We start from the raw sequence: 24,966 nt of genomic DNA on the forward strand, positions 1-24,966 counted from the left end.
TCAGAGAAGACCATTTGGCCTTCTTCATTATAAAAAAAATCTTACTCTGCAGACCAGGAATACAATTTAGAGTTATTCCAGCTGTTAAGTATATCAGTTCTAATTGTGCATCAGGAACTAGGGAATGATATTAGGTACATCCATGAATCCAAGGAGCACACTGTAAGCTGGACTTTAGCTAGGACTCATTTATTTTTTACCTGGTTTCCTCAGGACCCCACACCGAATGAGGGCTATAATGATTTTTTGAGTCTCTGGTTATCAATGTCAACTCAGACTTAGTTCTTGAAAGTTTCTGTTGTTTTCCTTTTTCCACAGTGTATGGTCAACTGAATAAATGGCTATTGGTCCCTTTGGGGAAGAAGTAGGGGACTGTCAAAGAATATACTTTTATGATGTTACAGGATCCTATTGGGCCTGGCTACCTCTTAGGTAAAAGGGTTCCAGAACTGAAAATGCATTCAGGTGTGGGGACTGAGCAACAAATGGTGAGTTTTATTGCAGTAATTGCTCTCACGCTTTTACTTTTCCATTCTTTTTTCTTCTTTGGAAATTATAGATAGTAAGCAGTGCCTTGGTTGACTGCTGTCTAAGGCAATGGTCAGCAAAATATAGCCAAATTTACCTCTGGCCTACCACCTGTTCTTGTAAATAAAGTTTTATTGGAACATAGTCATGTTTAGGCTTTTTATTTTTGCCCCTACCATCTGCCAGGGAAGCTCAGGCATTTCTACTTTGCTAAGATTTGACCACCATTTCTTCCAGGCTTTTAAAAGCCACCTCAGAAATGACTTTGTTCCATCCACTGAGTCTTTCTTATTAGGATGATAAATCCCACATCCTGAGAAAATGTCCCGAGATCAATGAATAATTGCTTATCCAGCTTTACATTCTATCCTCCTCGATCAAATATCCTCAGAATATAATCCCAGGAGAACTTTCCTTGCTCTTGACAGTACTGGGTGATAGTTGTCTTCATTCTTTAGGTGTATAGTCTCTTTCTTGCCCTATCAGTCTCTACCCTCACCACAGCAGCATTATTCTGGTATTTAACCCTAATTATTCATCTGGCAGTAAGAAAGAAGATGGGGACAGCTCCTAAGGTGGGGGACACATATGCCTTGTGGGAGGAGGATTCTGCAGCATCTTCCAGCCTGGCGTAAGTGTCAGCCCTTATTGGGGAAAGGTAGACTCCCGGTGCATGGTACATGCCCAGAGGGTGGGGCTGTGGGTGTTGTAAAGTCAACATCATCAGGGACATCCATCCAGGTTTCTCTGTGTTAAAGAAGTACTTTAATGTCTTGGAGCTCTACCATTCTCAAAATTAAGTCTTAGCTTTGTCTTTTGGTTATGCCTGCCCTTCAGCTATAGGTAATAAGGACCTCTTTATATACTACCACCATTACCACTGGAAGCTCTATGGTTCTCACACTTGGCTATTAAGTGCATGTTAACAGCTCTCAGTCTCTCATTAATCTTTTCAGGGAGTCCATACACCTAGTGTCAACCAACCAATCGGGCTGTCTTTGTAGGCACTGTCCTCCTACTTCCAAATGCTATATCGTTATACCTAACACAGCATTTGCCTCCACAGGGACATTTTCCAGGGTCACCATCAGGGAAATATTTAGCAACTGATCTGCATCTTATGCTAGGGAGCAGACATGTGTGCTCTATGCTAAAGAGTAGCTGAGTTAATTCTCTGCCTTCATCTTGCTGTCTGTTTTCTCAGACCACTCTTGGTACCACTTGTGTTAATCCAGACCTTCTGAGAAACAGACATTAAAATAGGGTTAAAAAATGCAAGGGTTTTATTGAGGAAGAAGCCTGTGAGAAAAGGATTGGGGAGAGAGCTAGAAAAGCCTGGGAAATATGTCAAACTCCGAGGCAAGAGTGAACCCAAGTGAAGGAGAGAGAGAAAAGGTTGAGTGGATTGCCCTTAGAGTTGTGCAGTCTAAGCAAGCTCAACAAAGATGACAAGGATTCCTTGACTTTAAAATGGCCCAAAGAGGAGTTCCACATCTCCCAGAAATGAGTTTTCTTCGGTATGTCCCCCACTCTCAGTCCTTGATTAGGGAGTTGCCTGTGGGAGGCATCCTCTGGCCCAAATGAAACAATGGATTTCAAAGGACAGCATCTGGGGCCCTGGGTCAATTATTCTCCCTGTAATAGGAGGTCCATGAGGCACATTTTCCCATTTGCCATATAGACTTAATATAATTTCAATTAAAATCCTATTGGTATTTTTTGATGAGGTGATTCTAAAATGTACATGGACTTAGAATGGACTTAGAATACCTAAACAATTTGGGGGGAAGAACAAAGCTGTAGGAAACACATAACCTAATTTCAAGACTTACTGTAAAGCTACAGCAACCATATGTACATATAAATCAATGAAACAGTATACAGTCCAAAAGTAAATGCATGCCTATATGGCATATTTTTTAAAGGTGAAAAGATAAAGTGGAAAGGATATTCCTTTTAATAAATGATGCTGGAACACTTGGATATTGATATGCAAAAAATAAACTTGGACTCCTACATCAAACCACAGATCAAAAGTAACTCAAAATAGACCATGGATCTAAATGTAAAATAAAAAAATATAAAATTATTAGAAAAGAATCTGAGACAATATATATAACTTGGGTTAGGCAAAGATTTCTGAGCACATAAAAATCAGAAGATATAAAATAAAAATTTAATAAATAAGACTTCATCAAAACTAAAGACTTTTTACTTTTGAGAATACATTACTAAGAAAATGAAAAGGCAAGAAATATATTGGGGAAAATATATCTGGAATATATTTAGAACACATAAAGAGCTATTACAATTCAATAATTAGGCAGGGGTGCCCATGTGGCTCAGTTGGTTCAGTGTCTGACTCTTGGTTTCAGCTTAGGTCATGATCTCACAGTTTTGTGAATTCAAGCCCTGCATTAGGCTCTGTGCCAACAGTGAGGAGCCTGCTTGAGATTCTCCCTCTTTGTCTACTCCTCCCATGCTCACCCTATCTCTGTCTCTCTCAAAATAAATAAATAAAATAAAATAATAAGAAGGCATAAGTCCAATTTTAAAAGGGGGGAGGGTGCAAAAGTTTCAACTGGACACTTCATAAAAAAGACATATAGATGACAAATAACATGAAAATATGCTTAATATCATAAAACCATTGAAAAATACAAAATAAAACCACAATAATATATTAATACATATGCACTAGAATGCCTGAAATGAAAAAGACTCACAATACCATGTGTTACCAAGAGAACAAAACCACTGGAGTGCTCATGTATTGCTGGTAAAATGCAATCATTTTTTAATACAGTTGAACATGCACTTAACATAGGCACTTAATAAGTTGGTAGTTTCTTAATACAGTTAAACATTCAACTTAACATATGACCCAATAATCCCACTCATATATTTGATAAGATAATGGAAAATATATGTTCACACAAAGATGTAAATTGTGTTTGTAGCAGCTTCATTTGTAATGGCCACAAACTGGAATCAATTTATATTTTAGCATATTTGTATATACACATAATGGAAATACTACTTAGCAATAGAAAGGAATGAACTGCTGATATACTCAACAACATAGACAAATCTCAAAAAGATTATGCCAAGTAAAAGAGTCCAGATACAAAAGACTGTATGATTCTTTTTATACAAAATTCTAGAAAGAGCAAAATGATAGTAGCTGACCAGTGTTTTCAAAGAGTGGGGTTGGGGAATAGAGATTGCTTGAAAAAGAGAACTAGGGAACTTTTAATGTTCTATATGCCATCAGGGTGATCGTTACACAGCTCTGCACATTTGTCAAAACTCACTGAATTTTATACTTAAAACTGGCCAGTTTTGTGTATATAAATAATACCTCAATAAGGTTGATTTTAAAAAGTAGAAGAAAAGAAAATAATGACAGGAATATAAAATGGAACCTGGAATAAGATAAGAAAAATTGACTTACTTAATGGACCATAAATTTGGTTTTAAGGCTCCTAACTGCTACCTTGAAGATGGAAATTCATTCATTTACAAAATTTATTGGTCTTGTTTCCAAGACCAAATAGGAATTTTCCTCTTTACATAAAGTGGACACCATTTGGAACAAGAACAAATTACTGTAGTAAACTCAACAAAGAGTCTGAATTGAACTGTCTTTCATATAGACCCATTATACAGGCAATCCAGTAAAGCAATTTGGGGGAACAGTCATTAAAATTCTGTGTTAATAAACAGTTCTTTACTGAGCTGTCTTAATGCATGGTAAGATTTTAGAATATTTAAGTATATGAGGTACTGTGTGACTTCGAATTATTTTTCCTAAATATGATGGTTTTTTTTCAATAAGATTTTTAAAACATTGGCAATGAGCTCAAGGTTCCATTTCTTGGCATCAGCAGTGATTCAGGCTACTCAATGCTGCCAGTGACCACAGCCTCCCCCAATACTTGAACAGGTCATTGAGCCAGAAGTAGATGTAACCTCTTTGTGGAAGCCAACAGCTCTAAAAGAGAAGAGTCTGCTAGTTTTATACCTTAAGCAATATTCTTTTGCATTTCACATGAGAAATATACAGGAGTTAGTGGCTTTTAGCTGTTACCTTCTCTGCAGAGACTGACAAGATTGAGTCAATTGTTTTTATGAGGTTCAAATATATCAAAAAATAAAGATATGCCAGAACAAGTCTGTAAATACTGTGATTAATTTAAGTGTTAATAACCAATAACTTATTATGAATTAGTAGTAGTTTGCAAATCTTGTCCATGTGTCTGTGTGACTGTATGTTTACTTTTGTTTGGAGATAATGTCAGAAATTTACATTGAAGCGCTTTTTGAACAGGATATCCTAGACAAATGTCCCTCTTGCAGCCATCCACTCCACCCCACATAGCTTCTGTCCTTCTAGGATAAGATATTTAATTACAGCCAGCAAAATCCTGAGAAAAGAGAATGAATAATTTTCTCTTAATGCCAAGAACTCTTCTAAATGCTTTACGTGTATTAACCCATTCTTTTTTCATAAGTGTTGTGAAAATGAGATTATAATTATGAGATAAATACCATTGAGATGAGAAAATTAAGGTACAGAGTAGTTAGTAACTTGTCAAAGATCACTGCTACTAAATGGGAGAAGGAGCTCTGAAGTCCACATTCTTACCCATTGCATTACAGGTTGAATCAATGTAAAGTGGCCAGTTGTCAATCATTTGTGATCTACAAAGTGAGCAATTTCATATGGTTCAACTTAGTATAATGCTGAGATTGACTCAAGCCACGTTCATGTGAGCACACATATATGGGACACATTTGTTTCAATTGCCACTCAAGAATACGCATCGACCTTTTATCTGAATTTGGCAAATACAGTATTTATAGCAGAGTGCTTTTTGCTCCAGGACAAAGATATTTTAAAATTCATATCTCCTTTGTGAAGAGGTAGGAGGCAGAATAAAGCTGGTGAGGGCTTAACAGAAAGAAAAACTTTCTAATGACTAGAGCTGTCAAAGATGGGCTGATGGCCACTATAGCCAGTGGTGGGAGCTTCTTCCCTGAGAGGCACACTCAGAGGTGGAGCATACTATCAGCCACAATGTTTTCTTTCTTGTTTGCTTTTTGTTCCGGTTCAGCCAGGGCAGGAGGTGAGCATCTAACCCTGCTCGTGCAGGATGTGGCAAGCTTGTCTGCTGGCCACGGCACTGTGGATGCTCTAATTTTTATCCCAGAGGTCAACACTTAGAAATCAAAGCCAAGGGGACTCTACTGAAAAACAGGGAGGTTCTTTTTGCTCCAGTTGAAAATTTTTGTAATTTATAAAAGAGTTGGAGAGAAATAATGCTTAAAAAAATCCTTAAATTGCATAACATAGTCTTATAAAGACATGTTCCTTTCTTTCCGGCAACAGCTCATTAACCACCTCTGATTCCTTTCTTCTGACAAAGCCCATGGAGTTCTTTAGATGCTCAGCATTGGGATTTAGTAGAACTGAAATTGCTGTCAATTGACACCCTCTAGAAGGGTAATATGATCATGACCACTCCCTTGATCTGCATTTTATTGATTCACAGTGCTTACCTGTATTCACCTTGATAAAAGGGACAAACCCAGACCTGCTCTCAGCAGTCAAGCCAAACCTGAATAGCCCTGACCTTAGATGGAAGTCAAAGTTACAGCTCAGATTCCACCAACAGGTTCAAATTGGCTCATCCTGACTAATAGGATGAACAATGTCTGGAAAAACAAAATCAAACTGTCCTTGAGGCTGCACAGAAAAACATGGAGCACTTCTGCATGGTAGAAATTTTTTCTTCCTTCCACACCATGTCTCAGTTTCCCTGAGTGAGGCGAGGATAGCAAGTGTCCCATTTGCTTTGAAATTTGGTTTTACTGGTTACAACTTGTAATGATCATTCGGCTCAGTGGATCAGATCTTACTTTTCCAAAAGCCATTTTATGTGGGCACTAATGTGTTTGTCCCTTGCTTATCCCGATCAGTGGGGCATTCAGTTATAAGAATCAGGTTGAAAATAATGTCTTTGATTTTCCTTTGCTGTTTCGAAAGGGAGGAGAGATTGTCTGAAGTCCTCTGAGTACTCCCTGATGGTGTGGGGGACCCTGGGACAGCTGGGGTGGAGAGGTCCTAGTTTCAACCACTAATCACTTGATTGGCCAGGTAGGATGCTCTGCATGCCCAGGCCTTTGAAAATGTGTCTCAGCCATGAGCCACGTGGCCTATCCCTCCAGAATGTCATCCTGTTTGGGGGTTGCTCTTGGATCTCTGGAGCCAGGATAAGGGTTAGATGCCCATCACTGCCTGTCCAGTTTAGTCCTATCAGAGGCTGATACACTTATCACTTTCTGCCCATTACCCTTTCTCTGTGCTTATAGATCCTGAACAGAAGTAGCAGACAAGAGACCCCCACCCAACAGAAGCAATTAAGAGCAGGACAGCAGGACCTGTCCATCCTGGGCTCCTCCCTGGGCCCCTCTGCATGGCTCCATGCTGGCTGTGTTCTCACCTCCTAAGCGCTGGGAAAAGGCTGCTCTTCTTGACTTCCAGGGCCCAGGACCCAGGGCCCATGCAATGTGTCTCCATTCCCCTGTATCACCTTGCTCCTCCACCCCCAGTGTTTGCAATAATAATTTCTGGTTCCCTGGATTGGCTCTACTTTGCAATATATTATTCACTCTCTTCTTCAAATTCTCCCTTAGTATAGTCCATGCTCAAGGCTGCTGTCAAGTCTTTATCAGAGGATAATTTTCAGGTGTTAAGAGAAAAAAAAGGCCTATGGAAAATTCCTTTCCCTGCTCCCAGTCAGGTCAAACAGAGTTCTTGATAAGGGAAAACAGGAAATATTAAACTGATGCCAGCCATCATCTTAAAATAAAGGCCAAGAGTAATAATTCCTTTGTGTTGCTGCATGTATATATTTTTGTCATCAAAAGAAACTGTCAAGCCCTAAACACCCTGCCTTTGTATGTATACAACTGGCCTGGCCTGGAGGCTGGATCAGAGATTACATTCCGTAAGATCACACCAATACTTCAATAACTACATCTTTTCACATCCAGATCACATTAGAAACCCATTTGCTTTATTCAAAAGAAGTGTGAGATATTCAGTCCTGAGTCTTCAGTTATTATTGGCATTCGTACATGACTGGGCATAGGAACTTAAGTCTCTGCTCTTGTCATCACACATTTATGCACATTTTGAACTGTGATTTTTACTTTTTAACCTGAGGCTCTTCAACTTTCCTAAAGGGAGAAATCCAGATGATAACACCAGACCTTATGCTATCATATTAGCTATATAAAGGAAACAATAGGGAGTGAGAATAAATGAAATAACCAAAGCCAGGTGAGATAATTAAAACCATCTTAATCCTTTCACACTGAGAGAGGGATGTCAGCCCATTTCTTTTTCTTCTTCTTTTTTTAACAGTGTAAGCTTCAGCTCTTATTTCATTTCAAACAGCTCTCCCCATCAGTGCTTGTTTTACAGATGTGAATCCGTGGAATGAATTAAGTTTTGCTCAAGGCATTTAGTATAGTAATAATGTGCTTCTCAGAGGAAGGAAAAGAAACGGGAAAAAATTAGCAAAGAGCATCCACCCTACATGCTAGATCTGTAATGAAATCTAAAGATGCTGAGAGAAAAGCACCCCTTAACCAAAGCAGATCTATTTATAATCACATTTAGACATTATCACTGAACCCCACCGGAAAGGGGAGGAAGAATCACTGTCAAAAATCATTTGAAGTATAAAAGTGAAATGAAAGTCATTCTTTTTTTTTAATTAATTTGTTTATTTTGAGAGAGAGCGCACAAGTGGGAGAGGAGCAGAGAAAGGGGGAGAGAATCCCAAGCAGGATCCACACTGTCAGCGCAGAGCCCAATGTGGGGCTCGAACTCACGAACTGTGAGATCATGACCTGAATCTAAATCGAGTCGGACTCAACCAACTGAGCCACCCAGGCACCCCTGAAAGTCATCTTTTAATGGTTGTTCTGAGATGTGGAAAAGGAAGGGAAGGGTAAAGGACGTCATTAAGGGACGCTGATAGAGAAAGTTACCAAACGGGTGTGAGATCCCAGTTATGTGACACCATGGAAGACCCATCATGAAGAAGGAAAGCCACAGAGCTCAGAGAGCCCCAGGTGGATGATGGTGCATTTATCTTTAATGGCCCTGTAGTGTAAGGGAAGAGCAACCCAAATCAAAATACATCAGGTTGAGCCCTGGCTCCGCCTCATTTATTGAAAGAGAAGAGTTAGCCTTGCACCAGCTGTCGCAGAGGACTATGCCAGCCATGCAATGACACAAACAATCTGAGTCAGCTTTGCAAAGGCTGAAGATAGAGAGCATTAAGGTAGCCTGAAGTTGCGCTCAAGCAACTATGATTTTTTTCATTAAGTTTGGGCAATCTTTCTTGGCACACTCTCTCAGAACAGAAAGTAGAAGATAGAAAATAGTGCTTTATTGGAGAGTAGCATAAGGGTGGAGAGAAGAGATTTTTGTTGTTTTGGTTCTCAAACATTTAAGAGTACTTCGATAGATTTGTTTTTTTTTGTTTTTTTTTTTGTTTTTTTTTTGTAATGAAAAGTTCAAAGAGAGGAAGCTAGAGTCATTTTGCAAGATATCTGGCCACATTTATTCCTCTGTGTAAAATCTCACAGTGGCTTCCCCACACCTTCAGAAAAAATTGAAATTTCTTAAAAAGGTATCCATGGCACAAAGTAGATATCCTACTTCAGTTAAATGACTAAGTGAAAAACTGATACCACTGACCACTAATACGTGGTAACAACATAATAAATATGAAAAATGAAAGATTATTGATAATACTGTAGTCTGCCCTGAGCCTAAGACAGTTTTCTTTGTTTAAATGGGAGATTAACATAGCTTACACAGATGCTAAGGACTCACCAGAGCAAAAATGAGTATTTCTTTTTGATTAATTAACAGGATTTAAAGAGAATTTACAAGATGACACCTCATACTTAGTGCCTCCATCTTATTTCATACATAATCCCTCAAAAATTATCAGGTAGATGTATTATGGGTCTTTCCCTTGGTTTGAGAAACTACCTATATTACCCCTTTAAGTTCTTACGTTTCTATAAAAGCTGACCAATCAGAGTTCCAGCCCATTAGGAGACCAAAACTGATTTGATAAACTCACTTAATGGAGGTAATAATGGATGGTAATGCCTAAAGTAATGTGAAGAAATCCCAAAGAGGATCATCCTGGTGTGTATTAAGCAGATCCCAGGAAACAAAAAGAAAAATTGCCACCTTGACAGCCAAGGATGAAGGAGGGTGCATGATTCTCTCTTTTAAATTGGAAAAGGGGAAGATTCAGGATGGTTAGTCCTCAGAAATAAAAAGAGAGCAAAAGAGAGGTAGGAACCATACAGGCCATATGAGGACTCTGTGAAAACCCTGGACTGTCCCCTTATTTGTACTTTTGTGTCATTATTTCCCCAGTTTGTTTCTCCTGGTGGCTGGCTAACAACACCCAAAAAACTTAAATTTTAAGAAGTCTATGCTTCTATTCATAACATATGTCATATACTTCTATTCATAACATAAGCATATTAAAACATAGATATTTGGAGGGAAAATCACAAGTTGGGAAGCGGTGGAGAGTGGTTCATCAAATAGCCCTGTCTCCCAAAATTTCACCTTCCTCTGGGAGTTGTATTTTTCTTCTGTTATCACACACTCTGTAGCACAGCTTCACTCACAGAACCTTTCTTTTGGCTTCCCTTTATACAGCTGAAAAAAGCCTGGACTGTACTAAAGGAGAGAAAAGGAAAATTAATATTTATAATATACTATTCAAGAAGACTAAAAACACCCCAACACACAAAATGTGTGAAATAGTCACCCAAAGAGACAACCTTCTAGAAAGATCTATCAGATTTGAGCAAAGAGTGGGGGAGATTATAGCTACCCAAAATGGGTATATGTATTTACAAGACAACAAAAACCTTGAGAATACTGTCTTATTTCTGAAGGACTAGCTTCATTTCCTTATATCTAAAACAAGGGAATCGTTCTTCTGCTAATAACAAAAACAAAAACAATAACAATAACAACAAAACACATTAAAAAAACAAAACAGAGATTCATATACAATTAGATCTTAAAACCTATTCCCCCACATTAACCAGACATAGCAGATGGAGTTGCCTTTTGCACATTCCCCGAGAACTCCCTTTCTAATCAATGTTTGCTTTAACCTTTCTCAAATCTTTCCCCTTTATTTTTCCCTTCCAGCTTAGTTTCCATGTTCAGCTGAACTGGTTCCAAATGTATAGAGAGGGGCCACAGTGCTATCTGTGCCAGCCTTCCTCCAATCTGTACTGACCTTATTGCGGCTACCTGAAAGGTGTGTAATTGGAAGGCAGAATGAAGAGATCTCTGCCCTTCCTGGATGTATGTCCTCTTCACTTTGCCATGGTGCCTAAATGATGAATTTACTCTACTTTGGACTGATAAACTAAATGCCCTGGTAAAGTGCAGGTGGGTTCCTGCCAGGGAAGTGCTGTGGGCTTTTGTTACTAAATGCCAAAGCCACATCGCAACCTAAGTCTACTTCCTGGACTATCTTTTTACCTTTTCAACAGTTTCCAGGTACTCATCATTTACTTTTATTCATTCATTCAGCACAGATGTATTAAGGACTGTTTGCTTAGCATTCTGCCCTAAGGATGCATTGGTGAAAAGACCGGTGCTTCTTGCCCTTTAGAGATAGGTAGACGTTATGCAGCTGATTACACACAATTGTAATTACTATTCATTTACCCATTCAGTAATTATACATCAAGTACCTACTCTGTACTAAGCACAATGCTCATTGCTGGGAATGTAATAGGTGAAAAAGACATCACATTCTGTACCTTCATGAAATCTGTAGCCTGATCAAATATAACACAAGAGAATATAAAACTGAATGTGTGGTAAGAGATACAAAGGGTATACAGTTTTATGACAGAATATAATTATATATATATATATATATATATATATATATATATATAAACTCTGTAATTGGAAAAATTGGCTTCATCTGGGACATTACAGAAAGGCTTCCATGAAGAAATGAGTGGGCTGAGAATCTGAAAGAGTCATGTCTAAGAGGGAAGGTGGTTCCAGTTAAAAGAGGTAGCTTACGCAAATTCCCGTTAGAAAGGAATGTGGTAGGGGCACATAGGTGGCTCAGTCGGTTAAATGTCCGACTTCAGCTTAGGTCATGATCTCGGTTTGTGAGTTCAAGCCCATGTCAGGATCTGTGCTGACAGCTCAGAGCCTGGAGCCTGCTTCAGATTCTGTGTCTCCCTCTTGCTCTCTGCCCCTCCCCTACTTGCACTCTGTCTCTCTCTCTCTCAAAAATAAATAAACATTAAAAAATTTAAAAATTAAAAAATAAAAAGAAAGAAATGTGATAGAGAGGGAGCTGTATGGTAGAGATGGAATGGAAGAGAATTGGATGCATAAACAGGTATTTAAGAAGTAAAATTCCAAAGAACTTGGTTGTTTAGATACAACCAACTTGGATACACAAATGAAAAAGATGACTCAATTTCCTTATTATCACAACTGAGAAGGTGCTGGAGCCATTCACACAGATAACAAACACTGGAATAAGAGTGGTTTGAATGGAGACATAGGTGTTGAGCTTCAGACCTCACACTCTGGATTTGGCAGGTGAGGCTTTGGAGCATTCGAGGTCAACATAGTTCTGAAAACATTGAATTTGAGGAGCCCATAGAGTCACCTATACCTGTAAGATGTTTCAGGTAGAAAGTCCAATACACAGGTAGGCAAAGCTATACCTAATCTGATTCTTGTCAGGAAGCCTCATAATCTTCTGAAAACGAGAGAGGATGGAAGGCCTGTGGGGGGCTGCTCTGAGTCCATATCAAGTTCCCATCTCCCATTCACCTCCCTGTCTTCCCCTGGAGGCTGTCATGAGATAATTTCCCATCACCTCCAGGGTTCCGTCAAGGTAGGAGTCTTCCTGTCTTGCCCCCCTCAGAATAGACCTCCAGAATACAAACCTACTTAGCTGTAGTCTAAATTTGGCTCCTCAGCAATGGAGTATCCCATTACTCATGCTGTTGGCATCAGCCCATTTTGTTTCAGTACTGGCCTGTGTGGTGTGTTGGACAAGGATTACAGGAAACTAGCACCTTTGGCTGCTCTCTCTTTCTGTAATAAACTGTCTCCTTCTAAAAGTAGCTCATTGTATCTTTACTGGTTCAATCAGTAAGGGTTTGGCTTTAGCATTGCCTTTTGACAAAACCAAGAAAAGACATGAGAGTGAATAGATTTGCAAGATATCAGTCGGTTGTTAGGATTTTAGTTTCTGATGTATGACTCAAACATAGAAAAGTGCACATAACTTAGAAGCATAGAGTGGTGATTTTTTACACATGTGTATGCCTGCACCCACTCTGTAGGTCACAACATAGAACATACCCAGCACCTGGCTGATCCAGATGTAACTGTGGTTCTTATCTCTGTCACCACAGATTAACTATGCTTGGTTTTGAAACTTTATACAAATGGAATCCTACAGCATCGAATCTCTCGTGTCTATATTCTTTCAGTCTACATTATATCAGTGAGGTTTATCCATTTTGTGCCTAGTAGAAGTAATTTGTTATTTCTCATCTTTTATTGTGTTCCATTGTATTAAATGTATCACATTTTTTTGGTCCATTCAACTGTGATGGATGTTTTATGTTTTGCTCCCAGCTTTTAGTGATTAAAAACATCATTGTTATAAAGATTCCAGTACATATCTTTTGGTGGGCACAAGTATTCATTGGATATACATCTAGGAGTGTAACTGGGTAACTAGCTTACTAGGTAAAAGGTTAGATGATAGGTAAATAGATGATGATGTTAGGTAGATAGATTAGATGATAGATAGATAGATAGATAGATAGATAGATAGATATCCTTACTAGGGTCTGTCAAACAGTTTCTCCAAAGTAATTGCGTTAATTTACACTTTTACCAGCTAAATGTATGGGAGTGCCAGTTATTCCACATTCTTTTCAACACTTGAGATTGTCAGTCTTTTAATTTAAGCCATTCTGATATGAGCATCATGGTATCTTATTTTGGTTTCAATTTGTATTTTCCTGATGAGTACTGATTTTAAACACCTTTTCATATATATATACATATATATATATTTAATTTTTAATTTAATTTAATTTAATTTTTCTCAACTTTATTTATTTGAGAGAGACAAAAACAGGCTGAGTGGGGAAGGGGCAGAGAAAGTGGGAGACAGAATCCCAAGCAGGCTCTGTACTGTCAAAAAAGAGCCTGACATGGGACTTGAACTCATGAAACAGTGAGTTCATGACCTGAACCAAAACCAAAAGTCAGACGCTTAACCAGCTGAACCACCCAAGCACCCCTAATTTTTTTTTTTTACTTTTAGAGAAAAAGAACATGTGAGTGGGGGAGAGGGGTGGGGGATGGGGGGTAGAGAGAGAGAGAGGAAGGGAGAGAGGGAATTTCAAGCAGACTCCACACTCAGCATGGAGCCCAACACAGGGCTGATCCCATGACCTTGTGATCATGACCTGAGCAGAAATCAAGAGTTGGATGCTCAACAGACTGAGCCACCCAGACATGACATATATATACATCTTTATATACGTATATAAATATACATATATAAATATACATATATACGTATATAAATATATATATAAATATATATATTTTAATTTGGGTATTCTCTTTTATGAAGTGCATGTTCAAAGTATTTTGCACATTTTCAATTTAGTTGCCCATCTTTATCCTATTATCAGTGGAAGTTACATACACATAACAGACACATGTCTTTTGTTGGATATCTTCTTCCACTCAGTCATTTTCTTCTTTACTTCTTAATGTAATCTTTTTCTGAATAGAGGTTTTTATTCTTAATTAAGTGCAACTCACCAACTTCCACTTATTAAATTGTTTTCTATTTAAAAAACCATTGCCTACTTGAAAGTGGAGAAGTATTAGCTTATGTTTTCTTCCAGAAGATTCATGATTTAATCTTTTGTGTAATAAGTCTATAATCCACCTCTAATTTATTTATGTGTATGGTTTGGGTAGGAATCAGAGTTCATTTTTTCTCCTGTATGGATATCTAACTGACCTTCCTATTTAAAAATACCATTCTTTTCTTACAGAATTGTAGCTGCACAGTGGTCATAAATCTGATATGACCATCTAGAAATGGCTGTTTCTGGCTCTCTCTTCTGTCCCACTGGTGTATGGATATATCCTTGTGCCATGTCATGTTTTCAATAAGCTTCGTAGACATTCAGCAAACTTGTTTGAGTAAAACTTCCAACTTTGTTCTCCTTCCTCAAGATTGTCATGGTTGTTCCAAGTCCTTTGTATTTCCACATACAGTTTGGAATAGTCTTGACAATTACTAAAATGAAGAATTTCCTAGGAAACCATTGAATCTTTAGACCAATCTAGGGAGAAGTGATATCTTAAAAATATTGAGTCTACCAATTCATTAAGATGGTAAAGCTCTCAATTTTTAGGTATTCTTTAACTTTTCTTAGCAATATTTTGTAGTAAAAATTGAAAAATGTAGACGTGTCTTTCCCTCCCTCCCTTCCTTCCTCCCTCCCTCCCTTCCTTCCTCCCTTCCTCCCTTCCTTCTTTCCTTCCTTCCTTCCCTTCCTTCCTTCCTCCTTTATTCCTCCCTTCCTTCTTTTCTGTATATATTTATGTATTTATTTTTGCAATTTTATTGTTTGCTTTTAATGTCAAGGCTGTGCTGGCCTAATAAAAATGGTGAGAAGTATTCTTTTTCTATTCTCTGGCCATTTGTGTTTAAATTTAGCATTGTTTCTTCCTTTATTATTTGGAAACATTATTCAGCAAAACAAACTGGGCCTGGAGTTTTCTTTGTGTTTAGTTTTTAATTATAGATCTACTAGAGAACAATTTGGTTTTTAAATTTTCTACTTATGTCACTTTTGATAAATTGTGTTTTTGTAGGAATTTGTGTATTTTATCTAATTTTAAAAATTAAAAATTATTTATAAAAGCCCCATATTATTTTAAAAAAATAGTGTTTATTTATTTTTTAGAGACAGATAGTGTGCAAGCAGGGGAAGGGCAGAGAGAGAGGGAGAGAATTTGAAGCAGTCTCCAGGCTCTGAGCTGTCAGCACAGAGGGTCGACATGGGGCTTAAATTCACAAATGGGTAGATCATGACCTGAATTGAAGTTGGACACTTAACTGACTGAGCCACTCAGGTGCCACTAGCCCTATATTACTTTTTAACATCTGTAGAACCTATATTTTTGTCCTCCTTTTGAGTTCTAAATACAATTAATTTGTGTTTTTGTCCATGATTTTCAAAATCAATCTTCCTAGGGGTTTGTCAATTTTGTTAAACTTACAAAGAACTATTTAAAAAATAATTCTGCTGTCATTTGTGTTATTGTCTTCAGATATAATATACCCCTCTTTTTCCTAGTTGGTATAAAAACTTAGGTTTCCAAACTTTATTTCTAAATTGTGAATTCAGAACTAGAAAATTTTTTCTGACTCCTGCTTTAACTGCACCCACAAGTTCTCATATTTTTATTATCATCCAGCTGAAAATACTTTTTAATTCCACTATGAGGTCTTCATTGCACATGAATTATTTAGAAATGTGTTACTTAATTTTCAAACGTTTGGTGATTTTCCAATTAGCTTTTTTGTTGTTTATTTTTAAGTCACTATTATGTAGTCCAAGACTTTTCTATACAATTTAAATTCTTTTGTGTTTTGAAGAAATTTCTTTGTGACCAAGCACATGGTCCATTGTGGTCAGTGTTTCATGTATCATAAAAGAGAATGGTTTTGCTGTTGTTACGTGTAATCTTAATTTTTTTTCTGTCTTAATTAATCATGTTGGTCAAGGGACTCCTGGGCAGCTCCATCGGTTAACCTTCTGACTGAGGCTCAGGTCATGATCTCACAGCTCATGAGTTCAAGCTCTGCATTGGGCTCTGTACTGACAGCTTGGAGCCTGAAGCCTGCTTCAGATTCTGTGTCTCCATCTCTCTCTCTCTCTCTCTCTCTCTCTCTCTCTCTGTCCCTCCCCTGTTTGTGCTCTGTCTGTCTCTCTCTCTCTATCTCACAAAAATAAACATTAAAAAAAAAGTTGGTCAAATCTTTCTATATCTTTATGATATTTTTGTCTATTGGATTCTATCAGTGAGAATCCACAGAGAGAAGAGTGTTAAAATATTCAATGATGAGTGAGAAAGCATCTACTTCTTTTTAAAAATTCTGCCAATATTTGCTTTGTGTGCTTTGATCTTTGTTATTGGACAAAGTAGAATTGTTATATCTTACTCTTTAATTGAATTTTTAATCATCATCTCTAGTAAAATGTCTTATGCTTTCTTTTTATATTGATATAGGTACATTAATTTTCTTTTGGTTAGTAACTATTTGTGCTTTTATTGATATAATTTTTTTCAACCTTTCTAATGCCCTTATATTTAAAGTGGTGTATTGTGAAGAGTTTATAGTTGCCTTTCTTATCCTGTCTGATAATCTTTACTTTTTTTTTTATTTTTATTTTAAAAAAATTTTTTTTAACATTTATTTATTTTTGAGACAGAGAGAGAGAGAGAGCATGAACAGGGGAGGGTCAGAGGAAGAGGGAGACATAGAATCTGAAACAGGCTCCAGGCTCTGAGCTGTCAGCACAGAGCCCGACGCGGGGCTCGAACCCACAGACCGCGAGATCATGACCTGAGCCGAAGTCGGACGCCTAACCGACTGAGCCACCCAGGCACCCCTGATAATCTTTACTTTAATATAATTACTGACATAAGTGGATTTAAGTTTCTTATCTTGTTTATGTTGTGTGTGTGTGTGTGTGTGTGTGTTATGTCACTCTTGACTGATGCCAAGCATTCTGTTCCCTCCAATTTTTAAGGTGTTAAATGTCAATACTTACTATATACTTGACAGCAGTCACAATAATTGAAATGTCTATTATTCAATCAGGTATGTAAAGCAAGGAGAATCTTGGGGTAAGGGACAAGGCTATAGCAAAAGTGATCTTTGAAGACTGACTGAGGAGAAGAGAGAGAGCACACATGGGATTTTTGAATAATGTTAGGGGAAGTCTAATTTTCAGGCAGCCTATTCCAGCCTGTTCAAATGGGCATGGCTAGGTGCTATGCTTGCACCTTATTAAGATATGGCAGAAATGGATGCAAGTTGCATTTCTTGGTCCCCTCCCCCACCCTGTTAAGGTGAATAGGTGACCATGTAACAGTTTTAACATTTACTCAAACCAGTGTTCAATGCCTTGATTAAGTGATTTTATTTAATAGTCTAAGTGTGATTTTTCTGAGAGTGACCCAATTATGTTTCCTTATAATTGGTACCTTCTGTTTTTTCTATTCTATTTATCACTCCTTTCTTTTATTCATTTAGATTAAATATATTTTAATGCTTTTTCCTTTATTAATTATTTAGTTTTATATTATTATAAACTTACATATGCAGCCTTAACTTATTAAAGTTCACCTTAAGTTAGTATTCTTACTACTTCCCCAAAATTCAAGAACTTTATAGTAATGTATCTGTAATTTACTTCCTTATCATGTATGTAGTATAATTTACTTTTATATGTCATTAACCCAGAGATACTATTTGTAATTTTGCTATAAACCATTGATATTTTATATGTACACCTATATTCACATTTTTAGTGCTCTTAATCTTTTTCCAGTTCTGTACTTCCATCTGGAATCATTTTTCTTTGACTAGAAGAACTTTAATATATCTTATAGTTCCAATTGTCTAGAGAAAAAAATTCTCATGTTTTTTTTTGTCTGAAAATGTCTTTGTATTTGTCTTGAATTTGATTTCTATTTCACTGCCATTTTCTCATAGAATTTTACTTTTAGTTTTTACTTAAGCACTTTAAAGGTGTCATTCCATTGTCTTCTGGCTTTCATGATTCCCATTGGAATGTCAGCCATAAATTTTATTGTCTCTCATTTGAATGTGATGTCTTTTTTCTCAGGCTACTCTAAAGATTTTTTCTTTGTTTTTGGTTTTTAGAAGTTTGACCTATCATGTGCCTAAGGGTGGTTTCTTTATATGTATTCTACTTAGGACCCATTAAGTTTTTTGAGTGTCCTGGTTTGTGTCTTCAATCATTTTGAAAACCTCAGCAATTATCACTTCAAATATTTCTTTCAATCTGCTCATTCTTTATCCCCTCCTGGAATTCTACCCACACTCATGAAAAAACTTTTTACTGAACCCTACATTTCTCTTATGCTTTCTCTATTTGCTCCATCCATTCTCCCTACCTCCACCCTACTGAACTCTGTGCTTCCCTTTACTTTTTATGGATTCATCTTTGAGTTCATTAATCTTGTCTTTGTTGTTTCTTGTCTTAATTTAAACCCATCCAAGAAGATCTTAAATTTGAATGCTGCATTTTATATTTCTAGGCCATCCATTTGATTCTTTTTTATGAATTACAATCTTCTGTTGAAATTCTTCTTTTTTAATAAAAAAATTTGTTAATGTTTATTCATTTTCAAACGCAAGAGAGACAGAGCACGAGTGGGAGAGGGGCAAAGAGAAAGGGAGACAGAATTAGAAGCAGACTCCAGGCTCTGAGCTGTCAGCACAGAGCCCGATGCAGGGCTCGAACCCAGGAACTGCGAGATCATGACCTGAGCCAAAGACAGGCACTCAACTGACTGAGCCACCCATGTGTCCCCAGATGTCATCTTTAACCAGGAAGTATATCCTCTTGTTTTCTTGTTTGATAGATAAGGTAATGAGGTAATCACCTTGTCACAGTCATAGATTAAGCTCACACAGGGCTGCTTACTAGTCTTAGCATGACTAACTTCATCTTTTAACCAACATTCTTTTAGAGAAGGAGAGGTGAGTGGCCCTTCTGAGGTTTTTAATAAGAGCCTGGCAAATTTCTGCCTCTTCAGCCCTGGAATACTGCAGGGAATTCAATTCTTTACTTCAAAAGTTGTAGACTTAGCTCTTTTGTCTCTTCCTTCTCCAATACCCTAATTTCCCTCCAACTCTCCCTAACAACTCTGAAATCTAGTACACTGGTAAATATTTGAGGAGGAAATAACCCACTTCCCTCTAGCAGAAATTTCTCCCTTTGTTTTGATCATGAATATGCAGTTTGGGCAGGGATTGGTAGAGTTGCCTCATCTCTGCTTCATGGAACATCAAGTGAGGGTGCTCCAACTGGGTTTGGAAGGACCCAGTTCCATGATGGCCCACTCATATGTCTAACAAGTTTCTGCTGTCAACTGAGACTTACCTGGGGCTATTGACAGATTTCTCTCTTTCATGGATCTGTTTGGATATTCTCACAGCATGGCATCTGGATTCTAAGAGGCAGGAAATGGAGCTGCAAATTTCTTAATGCCTGGCTTAGAATTTATCATAACATCACTTCCATACCATTTTATTCATCAAAACAGGCAGATAGCTTGCCCAGACTCAAAAGTAGGGGACAGCAATCCCAACTGTCAATTGTAGAAATGTCCAAGAAATTGTGACCACCTTTAGTTTATCATATTCATGCCTTCCTATAACTTGATACATATCTTGTGGTATTTGGATGTAAAAAGGTCACACTTTTGGATCTCCTAAGTTTCTAATATGGTATTTGTGAGAACCTCAGTAGGTTCTCTTTCCTTTATTAGAGTGCCTCTGAGTGAGTGATTTTAAATGTAACCCTCAGTGTCGAACCCAAGACTGACAATATTCCTAGAAATGAAATTACTAGGGATCATATTCACCTCTGAGTGGCTTTACCTTGGCTATAATTCAAGTCCATCTTTGCTGCATCCATATCTCTTCAAAATTAAAGAAACAGAGATAATGATCAGAGTGAGAAACAATAGCCAGAGGGCTAGGAAGAAGACCAGAAGAGTGCAATGCACAGAAACTAAGGCTGAGTGTTGAATAGGTGAAAGTGGTCTACCATGTCACAGAGAGGATGGTAAGATAAAGAATGAAAGCTTGCACTGGATATAGAGACAGGAAGATGAGCTGCAAGAAGCGTTTTGATGCGAGGATGGGTATAGCAGCCTGAAGGTCATGGGTTAAGGAGTGAATAGGTGATTGATTAAGTGAAAACAATGTGAGTGGACAACTCTTTCAATGGATCTTGTTGTGAAGATAAAGAGACAGATGATAGGAAGAAAAGGATGAGATTGAGTGACAGTTGAATTTTGAGTTAAATATAGGATAAGCTTGAATCTGTTCTAATGTTAGTAAAAAGATGCCAATAAAAAGTGGCTAAAGTATAGGGGTCAAAAAGGATAACTGATGAATAACAAAGTCTCCTGAGAAGCAATGAGAGATTTGATGCAGAGCAGAGGTAGAGAAATTAGCCCTAGGCTAGGATTAACATTATGGGAGTGATGAAGAAGTGGGTAAATTCTCTTCTTCTATTCAATCAAGAAGCAAAAAGTAAAAAGTATATGCCCATGCAGCTAAGTTTTAGGTAGGGTAGCAAAGAATGAAGGGAATTTCTGTAAAATGGATTCCATTTTATGAGCTTAGTTCCCTGTGAAAAGTATAAGAAGGTATTCCAGGGTAGAATATTTGAGGATAGATGAGGTTTGAAATAACCACTGTGGGGAATAAGACAGAGAGAGATAGAAAGATTACTGGGCAGCTTTAAGTCTAATTGAGGTCATAAATCATCATCACGAATCTGAGAGGTTTGTGATATAAGGAAACATAGAAGTTAAACTGTTAAGTTGATTTCAAGTTGGAGTTTTATGGGGCATTTGTAACAGAAGAACAATAGATCAAGGAAACTGAGAATTTTGGCAAGAGAGTCATTGAAACAATGGTCCAAAAAAATCTAGGTTTGAAGGATATAACATTAAGATAAAGTGGTTGAATGGAATAAATTAGAGCAATTATAGATGCTTGGGTGAGGTCAAAGATCCAGGGTAGTGAAAGTAAAGATTTAGGGCAGCCAGAGAGTAAGATGTAGGAAGTTAAGCTTTCAGAGGTGTTGGGGCTCTGAGTGATGGCAGAATGCATACAGCAATCACCTGAAGTGAAGGGGTGGTAAAAAGCTATTGATTCTAAAGGACTCAGACCTTCAAGGTTTGGTTGCTAAAGTAGCTGTACAAATGAAATCATATAAAATGCTGACAGAATTAGAGTGTTGATGAAGACCTGGTGATGAAGTTTTGGGGGAACGGTGAGGTTCGTGAGGTCCAGAGCCAATGACCAAGAAAGAATTCTTAAAGACATCTTTGGTGCAAAAAGGTGATTTTATTAAAGCATGGGGACAGGACCCCTGGGCGGCACTGGGTTTGTGGGGGTGACTGTTTTATGAAGTCAGGGGACATAAAGTCAAGAGGGAGTTTCCAAAGAGACTTTCACATGCTAAAGATGACTTACTGAAAGCCTAGCTATTGTCAAGTTAAGGTTGTTTTTCCCTCTGGCAAAGTATTAACATTAAGACAGTATGGGGGGGGGCGGCGCTGGGTGGCTCAGTTATGCCTCAGACTTGGGCTCAGGTGGTGATCTCATGGTTTGTGAGTTCAAGTCCCGTACCAGGCTCTGTGCAGACAGCTCAGAGCCTGAAGCCTACTTCAGATTCTTTGTCTCCCTCTCGCTCTCTCTTTCTGCCCTCCACCCCCATTCACACTCTGTGTCTCCCTCTCTCTCTCAAAAATAAATAGACATTAAAAAAGGAAAAAAAAAGATAGTAGGGAGTTCCTGGACTTTAGGCTATGATGGGATTGCTTTTTTCTGGTAAACTGGTGGAGACTCTTATCAGTTTAACTTTTTTTTTTGTCCTTTCCTGTTTTGGGGTAGCCTGGAGTGTCCAAGGAATATCATATATGTCCCACCTGGGGAGGGAGGGTATACTAACTTGTGCTTTTCCCCTCAGCTTGCCTCCTACTCCCTCATCACTGGGACAAGATCCCCAAGTATATGATTGAGACCCTGTCTGGGGAGTGGATAACTTCAACTGCAGAAAGAACAGATGGAAACTGGCATAGATGAGGCATGCACTTACTTTCACGGAGCAGGAGAGAGGACCAGCATGGTGCTGGACATGGCATTGGGTCTCCAGAAGGATGAGGACTCCATCTTCCAAGACCATGGTCCATGGAATGAGGGCCAATGAGCACCATCCTTTTAAGGGGGCCACAGGCAACAGGAATCCTTATGGATAAACCAGGTATTTTTGTCACAAAGAGAAGTTCTTCCTGATACTGCTGTCTGCTCTCTGCTATCATGGGGAATAGATGGGCATTTGCTGAGACAATAAGCTGTTTCCAGATATGTGCTTGTGACAGCTCACCTGACCAAGGGGAAGAATGACCACATCAATCCCTCTCCAAGCCCCTTCCCCCTTCAGAAGATTGCAAGGAGCTCCCCAGATCCTAGAGCCTGGAGATTGTTCATTCAGACAGGGCTGCATTCAGGGGAGTGGTATCCTTGCCTGGACAACCAACAGCTTCTCCCATGTACTGTTCTCATTCTTTGCTAAAGCATCATGACATTAATTGTGATGGGCTAATGCAGAACAGACAAAGACTTCATACATAGATGGACATTCACATCATGAAAGACCATTGACTCACTGTCATTGTCAGTGTCAAAAATTAATTTTGATCCTGAAACAGAAAAATGAGGCAAATACTGAGTCACCCCATGTTCTGCTAATAGCTTCAATGGGGCAAACTGACCAGAGCATGTTAGCAGTGGTTGTGACCAGTTCATACGCAGGTGATGTGGTTTCTGCAAAAACGGAGTGAACCTCTCTTGAAATTAACATGTGCATTTGAATGCCATGCATTTTATAGGTTTGTTTCTACTTTATTTGCATATTTTGTCTTTTCTTTTTTTGAAGCTATAAGTATATTAGTGTTTGTACATAGTTAAGTAACACTATAATTCAATACTAGCATATCTACACATTGTTCTATTTTGAAAAAGAGTGATACAAAGAAAGCCAAATGACACAGAAGTCTCAGCTGAAGCTCAATGACAGTGATTGTACTAGGCCAAGCTTTGCAGTTCCTCTACATTTGCTTACAAGGCTTGAAGATGAGATCATAGGTCTTTAGACTCTTTGCTCCAAAATGCCTGGGAAAGAAGAGCTCAGTTTTGCAAACATTGTCTGCGTTGCTTTAGCTTACTAAAGAAGTGGGTGGGGGAAGGAGGGAAGAGATACTTCCATTTATGTCTAGGGGTACCCTAGGGAACATGTGTATGGAATTACACTGTCTCTTACAAGCACTTTCAGTTTGCTATGCCTGCAATTCAAGGATTGCAGAATGCAAGATACCCTATACTATCAAGATGGCCTCAACTCAAAGTGCTTGGAAATGCCACTTGTAATCTTAAAACAAAACCCACCTTCCCTCTTCAAGAACAGTCAGCAGTTTAATTATGCTAAGTACTTTTCACCCCAGGAGGCTTAAGGTTGCTGTATTAAGCAACAGAACAGCATTCTTTTGAGGCTTAAGGCTATACATTTAGAAAGCTGATAAGTGTCTCACATCAGAAAGCCTCAAGTCTTTTAGGTAATTTCCAAGGATTGCATTTTACAAACTCACCTTCCAATTCAAGCCAAGAGATGCCAGAACACCCTAGCTTTTTATAAGTGATCCTTGGCCTTGCAAAGTTTTCCTAGATAAATATGGATGGAGGCTTTTAAAACCAACAAAGACAAACATTTGGTTGCACATGTAAATGCAATTATTCAAGCTGTAAATTAAATTCAATTACGGACAGAGAGTAGTATCTTAAGCCTTATGCTAATTATACTTGTGAGTTTCAACTCATTAAACTCGGATAATGCTCAGAAAGAAGGAATCTGGCGGCAGCAAGTCATGCATCCCCCCAGCCTGTCCCCTCTGTGGTTTTCATCACTGTAGTTGGGCATGTTGGCAAAACCAATTCACATCCAAAGAGTCTAAGAAAAAGTAGAGACATCCAGGGTGTGACAACGGACAGTGTAGCCAAGAATAGACAGCTAATGTGCACCCTACAAAGCTATTGAAAAAATGTTGCTTTGGGGGCACAAAAAAGCAGATGAGGGCTTCCAAGGAAAATGCTAGCACTGGGAGGTGATGAATCTTTCCTCACATCTGACCATCCCCGCCCCCAGGGCAAGAGTCCAAAGCCAGACAGATTCCATTCCTCCTCTCCTTGGAGGGGGCAATTCAACTCTTAGCTGGGCTCTCCTCAGGAAACAGCGCTGACTCAGCCACAGTGGGAAGTGTGTTCAGCCCTCCTGTTTGGTAACTGGGACCTTGTCACCTCTTCAACGTTTCTCCTCTTTTTTGCTGTTTACTCTCACCCCAACTTTGACCCCTTGGTGACCGAGATATCTGATAAGAGC

General features: G+C 38.4%; 1 long non-coding RNA gene across 3 annotated transcripts in view; it reads left to right on the forward strand.

Moving 5' to 3' along the window:
* Positions 1-425: 425 nt before the first annotated feature.
* Positions 426-24,966, forward strand: part of LOC113603735 (uncharacterized) — a 59,369-nt gene continuing 34,828 nt past the window's right edge. For all 3 annotated transcript variants that reach the window (XR_008300018.1, XR_008300017.1, XR_003425429.2), the window contains exons 1-2: positions 426-488; positions 22,501-22,794. This is a non-coding gene — a long non-coding RNA (uncharacterized LOC113603735). The remainder of the gene's footprint in view (positions 489-22,500; positions 22,795-24,966) is intronic.

The sequence above is a fragment of the Acinonyx jubatus genome, chromosome B4 (assembly GCF_027475565.1).
Source record: "Acinonyx jubatus isolate Ajub_Pintada_27869175 chromosome B4, VMU_Ajub_asm_v1.0, whole genome shotgun sequence".
NCBI lineage: Eukaryota > Metazoa > Chordata > Mammalia > Carnivora > Felidae > Acinonyx > Acinonyx jubatus.